The following is a 19,393-nucleotide window of genomic DNA, read 5'->3' on the forward strand; positions in this document are numbered from 1 at the left end:
AAGGATAGTCTCCTAGGAAATAGAATATCCTTTAACTGCATCTGGTAGAGTTGAGAAGAGAAAAAAGATACTTCTGGACAAAGTTTCTCTATTCTATTCATACAATTTTATAAGCAGAGAGGCAAACCTCATTTTCCGTTGATAACCTAGTTGTTTCTCCCACTACTTCCTTCTCCTTTAGAACAAAAAAAAATCTCTTATGGATTTACTGTATATGAAAGAAAGGCCACATTTACACTTTTTGATAGTAAAAATCCACCATGGGAAGCGCCAATGCATATCTTTTCTGTGGACCAATGCTAAAGTCCAAGATCCTCTCCTCTCAACACATAGACATTGGGAGAGAGAAAGAGACAGCTGATGAGAGAATGATCACAATATTATCTAAAAGTAAAAAGGCAGGCTGCTTAGCTGATTGGTAAACAGATGAATCTTAGATCATATATTTGTAGTGATTTCTTTTGCAAGATTTTCCCCTGGCAAATTCCTCATAAATATTAGGAGCAACCAATTCTATGACCAACAATCCTATAAATTATCAAGGCAGATAATCTTTTTTTAAAAGTTCACTTTAAAAATTATACAACAAAAATCCATTTTCATTTAAAACATTGTTCTTATACATTGACATTCCTAAATACATCCTGTGTGGTAAAAATAGATTTTTCTATTGATTTAATATGTGGATTGTACACGTGGAATGGTGACTGACATCTATAAAGTATAATATTTTATATATATCGTATTCTGATAAGATGTTTTCCCTCCAGATATGGTAGTTTGGAGCAAAGAACCATGAACTCAAACAGAAGCTGCTCGATTCAAAATGTTTAATAGATCTTATCAAACAAAAGCCAATTGTAACTTTACAATTTATTATTTAGGTGCAGAAGGAAGCAGCTCCAAAAAGTTAAAAAGAATTCTTAATTTAATTAATTCAATAAATAAGAATATTTATAATCTGGAGAACATTAATAAAAATAGAAAAAGCCAATGACTCATTAAACAAAATTAAACAATACAACTCTAGATTCTCAATAAGGTGATCAAATACTCCAAAATGAGGTTGCAGGATGAATTTGAGTGTGACAGGCGTAGTTTTACTAGTGTGAGCAGGACAGGCTTGTCTTGCTGAAGCTCCCATCACTTTTATGCATCCTGAAAAAATGCAGGGTCTGTTCTGCCCCTTTCCTCCTCCCTTAATTTCAAATTATTCATTTTTCAAGTCATGCATCTCATAATAATGAGTTGATTAACACAGCATTTGTACTCCTCTCCTGTGTTGCAAATACATTTGCTCAAGTAAGAAACAGAGAAACATCAAACAGGTTCTTCACATAGAATAACAACAGAGGAACTACTTACAACAATAGCTTTTGTTCCTGTCCTTCAAAGATGAGAAGATGGGCCTGGTGTGGATTCCAGCAAAGTTGTTTTGCAACACACTTAACACTCCACCTCTTCCCACCTCTGTGGCGTGTGGCTAATTGAACCTGACAGTGACCTGGTGCAATAAGAAGCCTGAAACCCACTTGGGAGCCACAGCTGGTCACCTGGTGTCTTAATCCCACTCCCATTACAAAAGGCACTCTGTGGTCTTTTCCGGTGCTCTTTCCTAATCTTCTGAGTAAGCCTTATGTGTTTAGAGAGGCAGCAGCCCAGGAGAGGGGAAACAGGGGGTGGCCTTTCAGCTGGGGCTGCTCCTGTTGGCTCACTCCTGGCACAGCCGTGGCCTCCACAAGAAGAAAGGCATTTATCACACTAATTCTTTCCTGTTTGGATCTTTCTGAAATGTCATTTTAAAGAAACCCCAGGGATTAAGAAGGGCCGGAATTTTCCACGATGTTTATAGGGTGCTTGTCATATTGGATGGAGCTCAACTCAAACAGATACAGACTATGTTTTGCTGTGAGATAGGACATTATGGTCCTTGAACCCAGGTGCATCCTTATCTTGATGTGCTATTGCATCACTTGATCAGTTACTTGCAGGACTGTCTTCTATCGCATAGCTCCCAACAATCTATAAGGACCCACAAGGTTGGACTTCTCCGGGTTCTGTACACTAGGCAGTGTCAAGGCCGCAGGGGTGGGCCTTCTCTGTGGCATCACTAGCTCTCTGGAACCAACTACCTCTGGAGATTCGTAACGCTCCCACCCTACTGGCCTACCGGGAAAGTTTTAAAGACCTGGCTCTGCCGGAAGACCTGGGCCCATTGAGCAATTGATACATCTTCCAAAAAGTGTGAATATTTTTACTAAGGGGTTTTAATATGGTGCTTTTAAATTGTTTTTAATGATGATATTTTGTTATACAACAAAATAGATAGATGGATGGATGGATGGATGGATAGAGAGAGAGAGAGAGAGAGAGAGAGAGAGAGAGAGAGAGATTTTATATGCAAGGAGTATTCTACCCAGTCATAAAATTGTAGCATTGGAGAGGACCTGAGAAGTCATCTAATCAAAATCTGCTGTACATAGCAGGTTCTACTGTGTTGAATTAACTCTACAGCTGTTCATAGAGCTGTTCACTACCTCCTACAAAGAAGACTATACCTTGGCAGCTTGTTCACCTGTTAAAACTCTTCCCATACTTTTTGAAAGTTTCTCTTTATATCTGTACAATTTCCAGCCATTTCTACCCAATAGAGCAGTGATGGAAAAATTCGGCTTCAGGTTCGGTATGCCGAACCGCGCAAAGTTCGGTACGAACCCAAACTTTGCGGGTTCGGTTCGCCCAACACTATATATTAGTATAAAAATAATGATCATTCTGTTTATAAGCTGAATTTTGCCTAAACAGAGACCGGAGCACTAGATTCATAAAACCACCTGGCCATGATCTCCCAGCTGCGTGTCAACAGCCCTGCCTGTGCTACTCGAGGAGGTGGCCGGGCTGGCGGTGGAGTTCCCCGGACTTATCATCCTGGGGGACTTCAATCTGCCGTCGCTCGGCAGTTCCTCTGGACTGGCACAGGAGTTCATGGCCACCATGACAGCCATGGACCTGACTCAAGTAGTTCAGGGTCCGACTCACGAGGGTGGGCACGCACCCGATATGATATTCCTTTCTGAGCAACTGAGTAATGATCTGAGATTAAGGGGCTTAGAAGTGTTGCCTTTGTCATGGTCAGATCATTTCCTACTGCGGCTTAACTTCCTGGCTCCAATCCTTCCCCGCAGGGAGGCGGAACCAATTAGGAGGTTCCGTCCCAGACGCCTGATGGATCCAGAAGGCTTCCAGATGGCGATTGGGATTACTCCAGATACACTTGTCCACAGTTCGGCAGAGTCTCTTGCTGAGGCCTGGAACAAGGCTGCAGGGGAGGTTCTTGACCGGATTGCGCCGTTGCGACCTCTCCGCGGCACTAGACCCCGTAGAGCTCCATGGTTCAACGAGGAGCTCCGGGTGTTGAAGCGCCAGAAGAGACGTCTGGAGAAGCGATGGAGGAAGAGTAAGTCCGAATCCGATCGAACACTTATAAGAGCTCATATTAAGACTTACAAAGTGGCACTCAAGGCGGCAAGATGCGCGTATCATGCCGCCTTGATTGCATCAGCGGAATCCCGCCAGGCCGCTCTGTTTAGGGTAACCTGCTCCCTTCTTAATCAGAGGGGAGTTGGGGAGCCCTTGCAGAGTAGTGCTGAGGATTTTAACACGTTTTTCGCTGATAAAATTGCCCGGATCCGAGCGGACCTCGACTCCAATTGTGAAACAGAGTCGACTGACAATGAGTCAGTCGAGGTGACTGAGGCTAAACGTCTTTGTCCATCTGTCTGGGAGGAGTTTGACTTGGTGACACCTGATGAAGTGGACAAGGCCATTGGAGCTGTGAGTTCTGCCACCTGTTTACTGGATCCGTGTCCCTCTTGGCTGGTTTCGGCCAGTCGAGGGGTTACACGGAGCTGGGTCCAGGAGATTGTCAACGCCTCCTTGGGGAGGGGGTCCTTTCCGCCCCTTTATAAGGAGGCGGTTGTGCGCCCCCTCCTCAAGAAGCCTTCCCTGGACCCAGCTGTGCTTAATAACTACCGTCCAGTCTCCAACCTTCCCTTCATGGGGAAGGTTTATTACTTAGATTTGTATGCCGCCCCTCTCCGAGGTTGTCGAGAAGGTGGTGGCACTTCAACTCCAGCGGTCCTTGGATGAAGCCGATTATCTAGGTCCTCAGCAGTCTGGATTCAGGCCCGGCTACAGCACGGAAACTGCTTTGGTCGCGTTGATGGATGATCTCTGGCAGGCCCGGGACAGGGGCTTGTCCTCTGTCCTGGTGCTCCTTGACCTCTCAGCGGCTTTCGATACCATCGACCATGGTATCCTTCTGCGCCGGCTGGAGGGGTTGGGAGTGGGAGGCACTGTTCTTCAGTGGTTCTCCTCCTACCTCTCCGGTCGGTCGCAGTCGGTGTTAGTGGGGGGTCAGAGGTCGACCCCGAGGTTTCTCCCTTGTGGGGTGCCTCAGGGGTCGGTCCTCTCCCCCATGCTATTTAATATCTACATGAAACCGCTGGGTGAGATCATCCAAGGGCATGGGGTGAGGTATCATCAATATGCCGATGATACCCAGTTGAACATCTCCACCCCATGTCCAGTCAACGAAGCAGTGGAAGTGATGTGCCGGTGCCTGGAGGCTGTTGGGGCCTGGATGGGTGTCAACAAACTCAAACTCAACCCAGACAAGACGGAGTGGCTGTGGGTTTTGCCTCCCAAGGACAATTCTATCTGTCCGTCCATTACCCTGGGGGGGAATTATTGACCCCCTCAGAGAGGGTCCGCAACTTGGGCGTCCTCCTCGATCCACAGCTCACATTAGAAAAACACCTTTCAGTTGTGGCGAGGGGGGCGTTTGCCCAGGTTCGCCTGGTGCGCCAGTTGCGGCCCTATTTGGACCGGGAGTCATTGCTCAAAGTCACTCATGCCCTCATCACCTCGAGGCTCGACTACTGTAACGCTCTCTACATGGGGCTACCTTTGAAAAGTGTTTGGAAACTTCAGATCGTGCAGAATGCAGCTGCGAGAGCAATTATGGGCTTCTCCAAGTATGCCCATATCACTCCAACACTCCGCAGTCTGCATTGGCTGCCGATCAGTTTCCGGTCACAATTCAAAGTGTTGGTTATGACCTATAAAGCCTTTCATGGCACCAGACCAGAATATCTTCGGGACCGCCTCCTGCCGCACGAATCCCAGCGACCGGTTAGGTCCCACAGAGTTGGCCTTCTCCGGGTCCCATCGACTAAACAATGTTGTCTGGCAGGACCCAGGGGAAGAGCCTTCTCTGTGGGGGCCCCGACCCTCTGGAACCAGCTCCCCCATGAGATTAGGATTGCCCCCACCCTCCCTGCCTTTTGTAAACTCCTTAAAACCCACCTTTGCCGTCAGGCATGGGGGAACTAAAACACCTCCCCCTTGCCCATGTTGTTTTGTTGATTGATTGACTGTGTGCCTGTTTTTTATATATACTGTTTTTATGAGATTATTAATTTAAATTGTAACTAGATGGGTGGGCATTGGATTTGGTATTATGTACTGTACTGTTTTTTATTATTGTTGTGAGCCGCCCCGAGTTTGCGGAGAGGGGCGGCATATAAATCCAATAAACCTAAACCTAAACCTATTGGGAATTGAATCAGGAAGAAATAGTTTGAAGAATGTATTAGTCCATTTTGGCAACCTTAATCTTAGCTGAATTTCTTCAGTTCAAATTGGGTTGTTTTTAAACTGTTTCTTATATGTTTGTTCCTTTTCCATTTACTATTGGCATTCCATTTTGTGTCTGAGAAGCAGGATATACAGTGTTGAATAAATCAATAGGATAGTATCATTATTAAGAAATATATGTGTAGAAAATGGTTTACACATTAACTGGTTCTCAATTTGAAAAGTGTTTACATTTTTTTGAGAGTAAATGCAGTGGAGGGTCTGTAGACAGTGAAGGGCTACTAAATTTTTTACTACCACACTGTGGGCGTGGCTTATGCAGGATGCCCTGCATTTTCTTTCAACATCTTTCTGTACAAATTGGCTTCTCTTGGGTGGAGCTCCATTTTTGCTACCCCAATGCGTTTCCGCCCCCCCCCCCCGTCTCGGCAGTAGCCCACCCTTGTCTGTAGATAAAAAGTAATCTACGTTAGAGCCATTATATGCAGGAATAATATTTCTTGTTATTCTTTACTATATTTTTAATCAATCATAGTTCCAGCAGCCATATATTCTAAATTGTGAAGGGCAGTCTTTTCTTTCTGAAGCTATCCGTTAGTTTTATTTAATTTACATTTATTTTCTTGGTTTTGCTCTTGAATTTTCCTTTCTGAAGCAAAGTTATAAAACAATTATTTTTATCTATATAAACTCTTTCAATTTCCCCCTTTTCACTTTGTCCCTTATTTTTCACCAACCAAATATGATAATAGCACTCATAATAGAACATTAAATGGGATGCACAGTGCCATAAACTATTCAAAATATTTATAGCTCTCCTTGGCAGTTAGAAATTTAAGCCACTTAAAACAACTAACATTAAATGACAAACAATCCACACAAAAGAAGCATGCTATCAATATGAGCAAATGATGAGCTGAACAGACAGCAAATAAACACAGTTACAGTGAATAAAAATATAAATCACCAAATTGCTACTGAAGTTAGTAATTAACATGCAATCAGTGACCAAATATAGTATTATTAAAAAGCAACAGATCTCCTGTGGGAGTCAACATATCAAGGGAACATGAGAGACTCAGACCTTTCTGGAAAACTATGAGCTGAAAAAATCTTCAAGGTTTCCAGAGTCCTTAAAGTGATAGACCTATTATTCTTGCTGTATGAATACAAATTCTCCTTTGTACCTTTTTGTTCTATTGCTGCCTTTGTTCAAACAATTTTCCAGGTCATAATTCAAAAGACACCTCAGGTAAACAAAACATGGTCTCCAGGAATGAATATATGTCCAATAGTAGGTTAATACAAGGGTTGAAAACCTGATGTTGTGAGATTGTCATGCAAGTGTTGAGATATTTTCCTAATAAATAGAACAGATTCACAGAAACATACTGACTCTTGCACAATACACCTGAAATGGTTTGGATTTTTAAAAATATTCTGTAATTTTAGTACCTAGTCCTAGAGACTAAATCAGTGTTTTTCAAACTTGGTATCTCTAAAATGTGTGGAGTTCAACTCCCAGAATTCCTTACATCTTAAAGTTACCAAGCTTGACAAACACTGACATAAATGATAGTGGTGATTGGGGACAGTGGAATCCTCTGCTCAAAGATGACTGAAAATAGCCCTTGCCTTTTGATTGCCTGTTTATACTCCGCTAAGCAAAAGATTATTGCTCAGAATACAAAGTCACCAAACTTTCTGCAGGAAATTCCTTCTTTCCTGCCTATTATACTGTATATTTTAAATGTGAAAAGGGGACGTTTTACCACAAGGGGGCTCCAAAGACTGTTAATAGATAGCTTCAAAAAACCCAGAATAGGATTACTGGGGGATACAAAAGATAATTGCATGTTGGTTTAACCCAGACCTAGATTAGCAGAGACTAAGACTAGTTTATGGTTTGCAATGCCTTCAGAAAAGGCGCTGTTGTGCTCACCACCAGCTAAGATGCCTTTAAGAAGTTTTCAGATAAGTTCTATAGATTAGTAGAGGATTATAAGGGTGGGAAGATGCTGTTGGACTCCATTTTCTGGAAGAAGCAGGCAAGCTTTTCATCTGATTCAGCAAAATCCTTCTTAGGTGTCTTCTGCGCCCAGAGACCAGCATAGGTTTCAGCCTAATTAATGAGTGCCAAGATGAAAGAGGAGATATTCTATTATAGCTGCAGGTTTTTGGTCTTTGCGAGATATAGAGATGTAGAGAAGATAGCCATGCTCCTTGCATCATCTTCCTGGTTGAACTTTTACCTCTGAAAAGATTTACTCTTCACAGGAGGCCTTTTCAAATAAGAAATAAGTAACTAGGATACCATTATCAGTCAAGAATGCCTGATAATCTTCTTTCTTTCACTTGTGGACTATACCTATTTTGGGGGTATGTAAAACTGTCTATGTTTGGCCCTATTTGTGAAATCTTCCATGGTACAGGCAATCTGGTAGTGTTGAGAAAGCATGCCAAGTAGTTTTATTTATTTATTTATTTTGTCCAATACACAATGAGGGTTTTAGTGGGTATATATCAATATACACATAGTAAAATACATGAAGGTTATAGAGGAGATACTCATAGTAAAATATACCTACGAAATAATAGAAAAGAAGATATAGGAATAGAATATATCAATGAAAGAATAGAAGAAGAGATATAGGAATAGAGGAAAGGTATAGGAGATATAGGAGAGCAATAGGACAGGGGACGGAAGGCACTCTAGTGCACTTGTACTCGCCCCTTACTGACCTCTTAGGAATCTGGATAGGTCAACTGTAGATAATCTAAGGGTAAAGTGTTGGGGGTTTGGGGATGACACTATGGAGTCCGGTAATGAGTTCCATGCTTCGACAACTCGGTTACTGAAGTCATTTTTTTTACAGTCAAATTTGGAGCGGTTAATATTAAGTTTAAATCTGTTGTGTGCTCTTGTGTTGTTGTGGTTGAAGCTGAAGTAGTTGCCAACAGGCAGGACGTTGCAGCATATGATCTTGTGGGCAATACTTAGATCTTGTTTAAGGCGTCTTAGTTCTAAACTTTCTAGGTCCAGGATTGAAAGTCTAGACTCATAGGGTATTCTATTTCGAGTGGAGGAGTGAAGGGCTCTTCTGGTGAAGTATCTTTGGACATTTTCAAGGGTGTTAATGACTGAGATGCGATATGGGTTCCAAACAGATGAGCTGTATTCGAGGATGGGTCTGGCAAAAGTTTTGTAAGCTCAATGTACAATTTTAAATAAAAAGAGTTGGGCTCAAGTCAAACTCAATCCCTGCTATTGTTTTCTTGGCAATAACAGAGAAGTGGCTTGCCTTTCTTTCTTCCTTCCAAGATAATTTTTCAATTTCACAGAGTAGTCAAATTCTTAGCCAATCTTTGGACAAAGTTGGCTCAAGAAAGACTTTTGCTTTATTTTAAGTAACTCACAAACAACTATGTGTACTTTAGCTCAAACCAGCTGAGTGATAGTGTGGTATTATGGTCAACATATTGGGAATACATTGGGTCATTTTGGGCCAGTAACTTTCTCAGCCCAACCAGTCTCATTGGGTTATTGTTGAGGGAGATCCCTAGTCTAACTTATTTTGAAGTCCTTGATAAAAGGCAGGCTATAATTCTTAACCAATTCTTAACAAATACAAACCAGTTTTCTCATTGGAAGAAAAGCTTCTAACTGTTTGCATCATTATGGGATAATTATTTTTGTACATGTTAGGCTTCCACTTGTGTCTGTGTCAGCATGGGATTTCCCACCTGACATCTGAAGTGGTATTAGAAAGACTTGGTCTAAGACTTGGGAATTATTATTCAACTCACACGTAGAACAAAGCAGGGCTTTGCAGTATTATTAAGCTTCACAGATTTCTTGAGAGAAAGTCCTATTTCTGCTTTGCATAAGGATGCAGCCAGGACTAGAAGAGAGGAACTGGGATGATGAGATTTCACCTAATCAGTTCTTGTTCAAACATGAAATAATCTCATCTCGCTAGCAGCTTCTCTTCCTTTCCTTCTTCGTTTATCTAAACCAGTGCAATGAAATGCATTAGAACTCTCTCTCTCTCTCTCTCTCTCTCTCTCTCTCTCTCTCTCTGGATTTCTTTGAGGGCTGGATCAGCATTGTAGATCTCCATGGGCCATCTGGGAAGGGGAGATGGGGGAGACGGGATGGACCACTCCTGCAGCAACCTGCCAGCCAAGATGAGGACCAGAGGGGCCGTGTGTGTCCCGACGGTGCCCTATTTTTGACCTGGACAGCTTCCTGCAGCACTTTGCTGGTCAAAATGGGATACAGAGGGTGGCTATGTGCACCCCTCTGCACCTCATTTTGCCTGGCAGGTTGCTGCAGGAGTGGTCCGTCCCATCTCCTGTGCTCCATTTTGGCTGGCAAAGTGCTGCAGGAGATCATCCAGGACAAAAATGGGATTCATGGGGGCCTCACACACACACCATGCCCCATTTTGGCTGGCAGAATGCTGCAAGAGACCACCCAGGCTGAAAATGAGGCACAAGGAGCACTCTGTTTTGGCTGCCAGAGGCACCACAGGGTGGTCTTTTGCTATTTCCAGGCCAGTTCCACGGGCCAGATTTAAACACCCCGTGGGCTTTGATTTTGATACTCTTGCATTAGAAGATTTGACCAAGGTTGATGTTTAGATGGTTAATTTTAATTTTGGGGATGGTGGCCAGCCATACTTTGCAAGCTTATTCCAAAGAGATGTTATGAAGATAAATTGGAAGAGAAAGAGCTATTATTTGCATGCTTCCCCCTTCCTTTGTATATGCAAGACACAGAGTTTTGGGAGGGCCAAATCTTTACTGAGCGTGTCTCCAAAAAACAACTGATTATTCTCATCTCAAAAATGCCCTTTGACTCTAATCTTTTCTTTAAAAATCTTTATTAAATATATTAAAAAAAAACAACCAACCAACCAACCAACCAACCAACCAACCAACCAACCAACCACATAAACCTATAAAAAGTTATGTATAAACATATATGTATAAATATAGAATGTCAAGTCTCTTTGAAAGAAACACATTGAACATACATATCAACCACCCTCCTGTTGACCCTTTCTTTCTATAGCCTATTGGTATAATACTATACTTCTTATTCAATTCTATTAGTGTAATATATTATATTATCTTCAATTATTTTTAATTTTTAATTTATTTATTTTTAGTTCAAGAATGGTTCTTTTATTCAATTTAGTCGATAATTAACGACTTTGTAAGATTATATATATATATATCCCTTTATTTTTTTCTGGTCTGTTTGTATTATGTTGGTTTATATCATGTAATTATTAAAGTTTTTTGTATTTATTTTGCTTAAGACAGTTGTATCACATGTCCCAGGTTTTGTAAAATTTCGATTCATTCCTATCTTGCAATTCCAATGACATCTTGCTCAGTTCTGTGCACTCTAATACTTTATTAACAAGATTTAACATACAGTAGTTGGAATTACCGGTAGTTCAGTGTTCCAGTTTTGTGCATATATAATTCTAGCCGCTGTAATGATATGTAGAATTATGTACCTATCTTTTCTCTAAAGATACCTAATAAGAAAAGTTCCAGCTTTAAAGGAATTGTTTATGTGGTAATTTGTTTGAGACAGTTTTTGATCTTTATCTAAAACAGTTTGCAGATACATCCCTCGTTATCTGTCAGTTAAATTTTAATTGTACTGTGATGTCTATGATTGAGTGAGTTAGGTTCTTTCCATGTACTGTTTGGTTGAAGTGAGAATTCTGAATTCAGTTTGAGAAATCAACTCTAACCATCTCTTTTTCTTACTGTAGCATCTTAGTTTCTCAAGAGAGTATGCTAATTAATGCTGACTAGGACATAATGCTATGATTCTTCTTTCATACCCTCTCTTTGAAATGGGATCTTAGTTTCAAGGATCTCCTGAGGATTCTTTATGAAACTTTTCCAACCAGCTGGGTAAACGTTCAGAACTAGATCAGAAGAAGTGGAGGTAGTAAGAGCTTTTATTTCTGAGGCTTTTGTTTTTATTTTATTCTCTCCCTGCCCCCCTGTTTCTCATAACTATTCCCTTGTTATTTTCTAAACAACTTTGAAATACAATTCATATTTCCACCATGGATCCTCGACCTCTGAAGTTCAGATTTTATGTTCCTGAGTTCTGAGTTTCCCATAATTTCACTTTGGGAGGGCAATGGGAGGAGCTTGAAAAGTCCAAGGAAAAAAATGGGACAGACTGATGATTGTTGATGTAAGTGCAGAATAAGATATTGTCTTTTGAATGATTGATAAAAATGTATAACTCTATATTTTATTTTAATATGTTAAGGTACAGTGATACCTCTACTTATGAACTTAATTTGTTCCATGACCAAGTTCTTAAGTAGAAAAATTTGTAAGAGGAAGCAATTTTTCCCATAGGAATCAATATAAAAGCAAATAATGTGTGCGATTGGGGAAACCACACGGAGGAGGAGATTTCTAGAGAGGCCCCATGGAGGTTTCTACCTGCCTTTTCCGGCTCTGTTTCCTCCCAGGAGATTCCTAGAGTGGCCCCATGGAGGCTTCTCCTCACCTTTTATGGCCCTGTTTCCTCCCAGGAGATTCCTAGAGAGGCCCCACAGAGGCTTCTCCCTGCCTTTTCCAATTACATTTTCAGAGGCTCGGGTTTGTAAGTGGAAAATGGTTCTTGAGAAGAGGCAAAAAAATCTTGAACACCTGGTTCTTATCTAGAAAAGTTCATAAGTAGAGGCATTCTTAGGTAGAGGCACCACTGTATGTGCATATTGATTGATATATGATGTTGAGGAGAATTTTTTTTAAAAAATGGACTGGATAAACTTTTTTTAAAAAAAAGGTGGCATGAAAATGCCAAATTCGGTCTAAGCATCTGGCTGACTGAACAACCAAAAATAATAATAGTGATGGAACAGCTTATATCCTATGAGGATAACTTTAGCACTGTCAAACAACATTTGCCTATCTCAGATCCTTGGATATCCACTCAATAGGTGGATAAAAAAAATGCCAAATCCAGTCTAAATGCCTGGCTGGCTGTGCAACCAACTATGATAAAAATACAGGAATGTAGGAAACCCAGAAAACTGGGCTGTTTGATAGCCAAAGTGGCCCTGCAAAAACAGCCAGGGGCATTTCCTACACTTTTACTTTGTTTTACTTCCTGCACATTAAGAGGCAGGAATAGAAGGAGGAGCAGAAGCAAGAGAAGGATCAGAAGGCAACTCACTGTTGGCAAAGTCCTATCATGTTGAGATCATAAAACCTTACACTGAAGCAATAGTAAAACTAACAAAAAATAACAAGGTCCAGGATATTATCACATGCTAACAAGCCTTGGCCAGGCAGTATCATATTGAGAAATCCAACATGATGAATACTACTTCTTTTCGGTAGATGCCTCACCAAATTCCTAGTAAACTGTTTTAATTTTTACAATCACTTTTATAGATGCCTTCATGGAAATAATGGCTGCTAACGCTCATTTTAGTAGCTGGACTGCTTATACATGTCCTTACACTCCTGCTTCTAGCCTAGTTTGCTAATTTTTAATTTGCTAGACTCCAAAGATCTAGGAAGTTGTACACTGATAATTAAGACTGGGAGTTAATTATTATACAGGCTAATAAATGACAGGAGTGTCATTTATCTGGTGATTCATTCCTCATCTTTTTGACTAGTCCTTGAGGGAAGCAAAGACTGGAGTCATGTGCCCTGATCCCTCAGAAGAGCTATGTGGCTAAAGTGCATGGATTTATTGCCTGTGGAAATGTCAATGTGCATTAATATTTACACCAAGATCCTGTGTCTCATAGAACCTGAATGCATCTTTTGATGAATTGACAGTCCTGATCTTTATCCTGAGAATAAACTGTTGCTTTAAGCAAGGCTTCCCTAGTTCTGTATATTGGAAGCTAATTCCAAGAATGTTCAGCCATTTTTGGAATTAGAATGGCTAATTCTAATTGGTCATTCAACCTGGTCCATAAAGGAATTCTGAGAGCTACAACCAGTAATGGGCTATTTCCTCCGGTGGGGGGTGTTTGCAATGGGAGTAGTAAGTTTATGCACTATTTATTGAATACTTAATAGTTTTTTTATTGTCCTTCCTTTTCTAGTAGCTTAATATGATCCTTAAATACTTTCAAAATAGGAGATAATTAAATTGTATGTTTTTACCCATAAACGCTTTAATCATTTTAGTCATTATCTAGAACTGAACTTTTATAGCAATTAAAGAAAATTGAGCTACTTGCCTAATCTGTTATCATACTGAGCCTTGAGGGTTCAGAACCTTAAAATGTTACTGTGCTCCTTAACAAATAATGCTGTCTATCATTTGTCCTTTTTGTGGCTATTCAAATAATGTGACTTAATCAACTGAAAAAGTGTCCAAGCACCTATTTGAAAACTTATCTTGGTCAGTAAACCACTCCCACCCAGTCACATGACTTTTAAGCCACCACGGTCACATTTTTGTCAAGCCATTCCTACTTGGTCACATGGTCCACAAGCCACTCCTACCCAGTCACATGACCATCAAGCCACACCCACACAATAAGCCGTGCCCACATTATGGTAGTAAATTTTTTTGCATCCCTTTACTGGCTACAACCTAACATATCGGGCGAACACCGGGTTGAGAAATGTCCTTAAATCATAATCAATTGGAAAATATTAGGAATGTTCAAAGAAGAGGATTACGCCAAACAATAGGTAGCAGAGCAAAAGAGGGTTATACAAGGTAATAATTTTAATACCATGCACATACACTTAAAAGTAGCAAAGTTTAAGATTGTGAAAGGTTATGGGAGAGAAATACTCTTATCATTTCCAAATAACTTTGCGTGTGAATTGCGTCAGATAAACATTTCCTAGCTCAGGTCTTGAGTATGTGACCCCAATGTACAACTCATATCACCAGCATTAACTCAACAAAATACTAGCAGTAAAACTCTTTCCCACTAAAACACCCCCACACATCTTCCCATTAATCAATACTTTTCAAATTTAAGGCACCTCCTGAACTGCAATCAGGCTACAATCTGGCAATAAGCTTATCCTATCCTATTTGTTTTTTGTCATTCAGCTCCTATGAAAATGTGGATTTGGGCAGATCATTTCTCTCCCAGTCATTTTCCCCCCAAAAAGTATGTTGGCACACCTTTGTGGGCCATCAGTCCTTCAAGGCAAGAGTAGCAAAAGCTGGGTTGATTTTTTTTAGGCATCCAAATAGTTCTGCAATGGCTTTGGAGAGATATAGGAATTAGATAAAAAATGGTAGATTTACTGTGACCTAACCTAAAATGGTCTAAAATGAATCATGAACCAAAGACAAAACTGTTTATAGAATGTATAAGGAATAAAGAGAAACGGAGAATATAGAATTCCCCAGGAATAAGGGGAAATTTGAGAAATAAACAAATCTGAGTGAATTTCTAACTCTATATTCATGGATTTAAAAAAAAAATGAAGTAGAACTGCTATTCAGTTTTAAAAGCGATAGAAGAATTTGCTGGCTTGTACTTTTATAACAATTGCTATTTAATCTTTTGTATCAGAGACCTCTGAAAGCAATCTCTCATCCCGATTCTGAGTTCAGAGAAAAGCAGCAGTTAACATGTGCGTGCAGAGTTTGGCAGTTTGGGATCATTGTCTTCTGCACAATTGAGAAAGTTCTGACTGACCATCCAAGCCACGTAGTCAATCTGTTTCCACTCTTAATGTACTGCCCATGGGCTTTCAAGCTCCAGAAAGTCTCAAATACATGCAGTCTAACTTCCCACATTTGAAGATTCCCATCCCTGTCCCTGGATGTTGCTCTTCTTACTTCCGTGCCTCTAGACTCGTCTCTCCTTCTGAGCCAAGCTGGAGAAGCAATACAGTCTGAGGGCTTGTTGCATTCCAGATGGTGATGTATTTGAGAGAAGGAACCACAGTGCCTGGAACCAATTTAAATTCCACTCGTATGTTATTGCAGTTGGTGGGCTCCTCCAGCTGTACATTTGTAACTGCTATGGAGTAGATTTTTATAAAGTGACTTCCTCGGCAAAAAAAAAAGCCCTTTCCCTTTTCTTTCTAGTGTTTGCTACAGATTTCTTTCTTGATAATTTAATAAATATTAAAAGAAAACAACAAGCGAAGTTTATAAAAGGAGAATGCTAGCCTGCTAGCCTTTACCCTTCAATTATGTTTGATGACAATCCTCTGTCTAAAAATTATGGGGTTGGTAGGCTAACAGATTTGAAGAACAACATAAACAATTTAGGTCACAAAAAAGATGTTAGTTTTTAAGATCACAAACACTTTGTTATTTTTTTTCTACCCATCTGAAATATTTTAATCAGTATATTTTCTTTCAACTACTGTATTTTTCTATATCACAGAATTGGGTTTTTCTATTGCTATTTCTAGCTCTGCTTCGTAGTATTTCATTGTTGTGTTTATTTATTATTGTAGTAGCTAGTTGAGAGAGGGCAAAATAAATCTCTCTGTCACATTTCCACCAGACCTTAAAACTTTCCGGGGTCTATAAAACAAATCTAAAACAATTTTCTATCATAAATCAACAATATCTCTGACTTACTTGTTTTTTTGTCATTTACTCTTCTATTTGACGACCAGGCATAGTCCATTCTGACACGTTATTTCTCCAAAAGAGAAATAAACTTCTACTGTATTCCGTTCTGTTCCGTTCTGTTCCATTCCACTCATTTATACGATCACAAACAATACAGTAAGAAGCGTTCTACTTTTTTTTCCTAGTGTTGTGAATGGGTCTTCCCCTTTGCAATTCTATTGGAACTACTCTGTGACTGCTGTTATCATAATTCTTCATTTTAACAGGGTGCTATTGAGGGCTGGTTCAAACTTGTCAATTCTATATACAGTACATAATTGCAGTAGCAACACATTTGCCCATATTGGAAGTAAATAGCTTTTTAAACATTTCCAAAAAATTTAGCCTATGAATCACATAATCCTAAAGTTGAAAGGTACCATTTAGGCCACCTTTGCTCAATACAAAAGTTAGATCAAATCAAAGAACAATTCCCCAGCCTGCTTTTGTTTGTATAAATACATTAAAGGGAATCCTATCTCTTCTCTGTGTACCTAAACTGTCAAACTCCTGTTGCTCTTAGATATTCTTCCCTTAACATTCGCTATTATCTGACTGTCCTTATCTTAAAACAATTATTTCATGTTCTGCCTTATGCAAACAGTGCTTGATATTATTCTATGTGAAATCTCTTCATCTTAGCTACTGGAATTTCTCTTCATGAGATTAAGGTTTTGGTTTTTCCCCCTCTCCAATACTTTTCATTTTTCTGCCTAAATTTGCTCTTCAATTCATCTGAGCACTTTTTAAAGTATTGTGACCAGAACTGTAAACACAGAATAAAATGAAATGATTATTTCCAGTGATTTAGAACTTCTTTAGATGCATTGTTTCTTGCTGTCATTACACATAGCTGACTCATAATTTACTCTGCAACTACTATTTCAAGATTTTTCTTACTAGTAATATTGCCAAATTGCCATCCTCTAGCTGTGCATTTAATTTCTCTTTCTAAATGAATTCTCTTGTACTTTGTCCCAATTTCATTCTTTTCAGTCCATTCCTATAATCTGCCAAGATCATTTTGAATTGTACTATATTCTTGAGTCTTAACTAATCCTGTTAATGTTATCTCTGTTAATCACCTGGAATATAAACTTTCCCATCCTCGTTTTAATTAATATTTTTGATGATTATAAACTTAATAAATCTTAAAATTCATTGTGATGTATTCCTGATCCATCCTCCTGTCAGGCAGCATACTTAACTGATAGATCTGGTTAACACATATTTATTTCTATTCCTCATAGTACTGAATCACCAGTTACTGTAACTAATCTGTCTCCTTGCCAGATGCTGCTTGGTCTTTCAAAGAGGCACCATCTCATTTCCTGTTCAGCAACATCTTCTTCTTTTTTGGAAGGCCCAGAGGCCTTTTCTTTTGGAAGACTATTGAATCTGTTTCTGAATTCCAGTAATGCAGAGCATCTTTTATGTTGTTTCTGGATGACCCTCAAGTCTACTCAATAAACAAACACTCAATTGTTTTATGAAATGAAACTGCTTCATTGTCCATTCTTGTTGAATGTGTCTTTATTGGATCTCTGTTGCCCGATGAGTTGAAGTTTGTCTACTTCCTGCTCCAGTTCTTGTGCTTTTTCTTCAGAGCCTGCTCCAAGCTTGGGCTTTCAACACATATATGATCATTTATTTTCAAGAGAGCATCCAAAACATGTCATGTACATAGCAAGTCATGTTCATTCATCTCCACTGCTGTGTCTCAAAGAATAATGCACCAATACAGAGGTGATACTTTTTCCTTTTCTTTGGCTGTCAAATTAACTACCATATTTTTGGAGTATAAGACGTACCTTTTTATTCCCTAAAAGAGGCTGAAAATCCAGGTGTGTCTTATACTTTGAATGTAGCTTCCACCCCCCACCCCCAGCCCTAACTAGCTGCTAATGATCTTCCCAGCTCTTACCCTGCAGGCTCTTTCATTGTTTCTCTCAACAAAGAATATTTTCCAAGCCCTAAGTCTTTGTAGGTTTTTTCCCCATTGCTTTACTTGCACTGAATAAGTTTCTTTCTAGCCCTAACTAGGTGCTAACCATGTTCCCAGCTCTTAGCGGCTTGCAAGCTTTCATTGTTACTCTCTGCAAAGAATGCTTTCCAAGCCCTACGTCTGTGCAGGTTTTTTTCCAATGCTTTACTTACTCAGAATGTTTCTTTCCAGCCTTAACCAGGTGCTAATGATGTTCCCAGCTCTTAGCAGCTTGCAAGCTCTTTCATTGTTACTCTCTCCGAATAAGGGGTTTTTTTTATAGCCCTAACCAAGGGATAAAATAATGGGCTGAATCTGACCAGACTAAGGATGCTAGCCAGATGAATATTTGGTAGGCAGATCCCCCCCCCCCCTATTTTCCTCCCCCAAAACTAAGGTGCGTCTTATACTCTGAAAAATGTGGTACGTACGAGCTGCCCATTTTTATGGACTTCTTAAACTTCAGGTTCATATTCTTATTATGTCTTTCTTTGGTTTGCTCAGCTGTTGCTTCCAGAAAGTGCCATATTACAAAATGTTTGGTACTTGGGGGAAGAGGCCTCTGGCTTCTGTGTACAGAAATCTCCTATCCAGAGTAGGAGCAGCAAGTGAAACAAACATGTGTTGGTTAGTTGATGGAACTATTATGAGCAGAATCATGGTTAAGGCAAATGAAACGTGGTCCCCTTTGGCTGAGATAAAAATCTCTCTCTCTTTCTTATGGAGAGAACAGAGCAAGGCTTGTTCCTTTTATTCCTCTCTAACCTCCTCTTTTGAGGTCCAGGCCACAGCCAATCTTCCCACTGCCTTCCTCCCCTTTCCCTTCCATGCTTGAATTCAACAAAGGCACACCCAATAGCTCATCTGTCCAGTCTCCACATTTTCCCTGTGCCTCCTTTCCCCTTGCCTCTCATTAGCTGCCACTCTTGAATTCAAGTCTAATGCCCCTCCCTCTTTTTACTACTTTTCTCCAGCCATCTCAGTGTCTTGGCTTTTCCCCATCTCCCACCCTGGAGCATCTCTGACATATACATTTTGAATTCACGCCTAGATTAAACCTATGTTTCAATCCAGGCATGGACCACCCACTGTCTTTCCTATGCATAGGATAGATTGTATGGGGAACTTCTAAA

At 40.1% G+C, this 19,393-nt stretch overlaps 2 protein-coding genes across 2 annotated transcripts in view; one reads left to right on the top strand and one right to left on the bottom strand.

Annotated features, from left to right (window-relative positions):
• LOC139175435 (bestrophin-1-like) overlaps positions 1–1,638 on the bottom strand; it is a 31,005-nt gene extending 29,367 nt beyond the window's left edge. The window contains exon 1 of the mRNA XM_070766560.1: positions 1,366–1,638. The gene's annotated coding sequence lies outside the window, so the exon portion shown is untranslated. The remainder of the gene's footprint in view (positions 1–1,365) is intronic.
• LOC139175661 (veficolin-1-like) overlaps positions 1–19,393 on the top strand; it is a 940,898-nt gene that overhangs the window by 264,380 nt on the left and 657,125 nt on the right. The gene's annotated exons all lie outside the window — the stretch shown is intronic.

Source organism: Erythrolamprus reginae, chromosome 1 (assembly GCF_031021105.1).
Source record: "Erythrolamprus reginae isolate rEryReg1 chromosome 1, rEryReg1.hap1, whole genome shotgun sequence".
Classification (NCBI taxonomy): domain Eukaryota; kingdom Metazoa; phylum Chordata; class Lepidosauria; order Squamata; family Dipsadidae; genus Erythrolamprus; species Erythrolamprus reginae.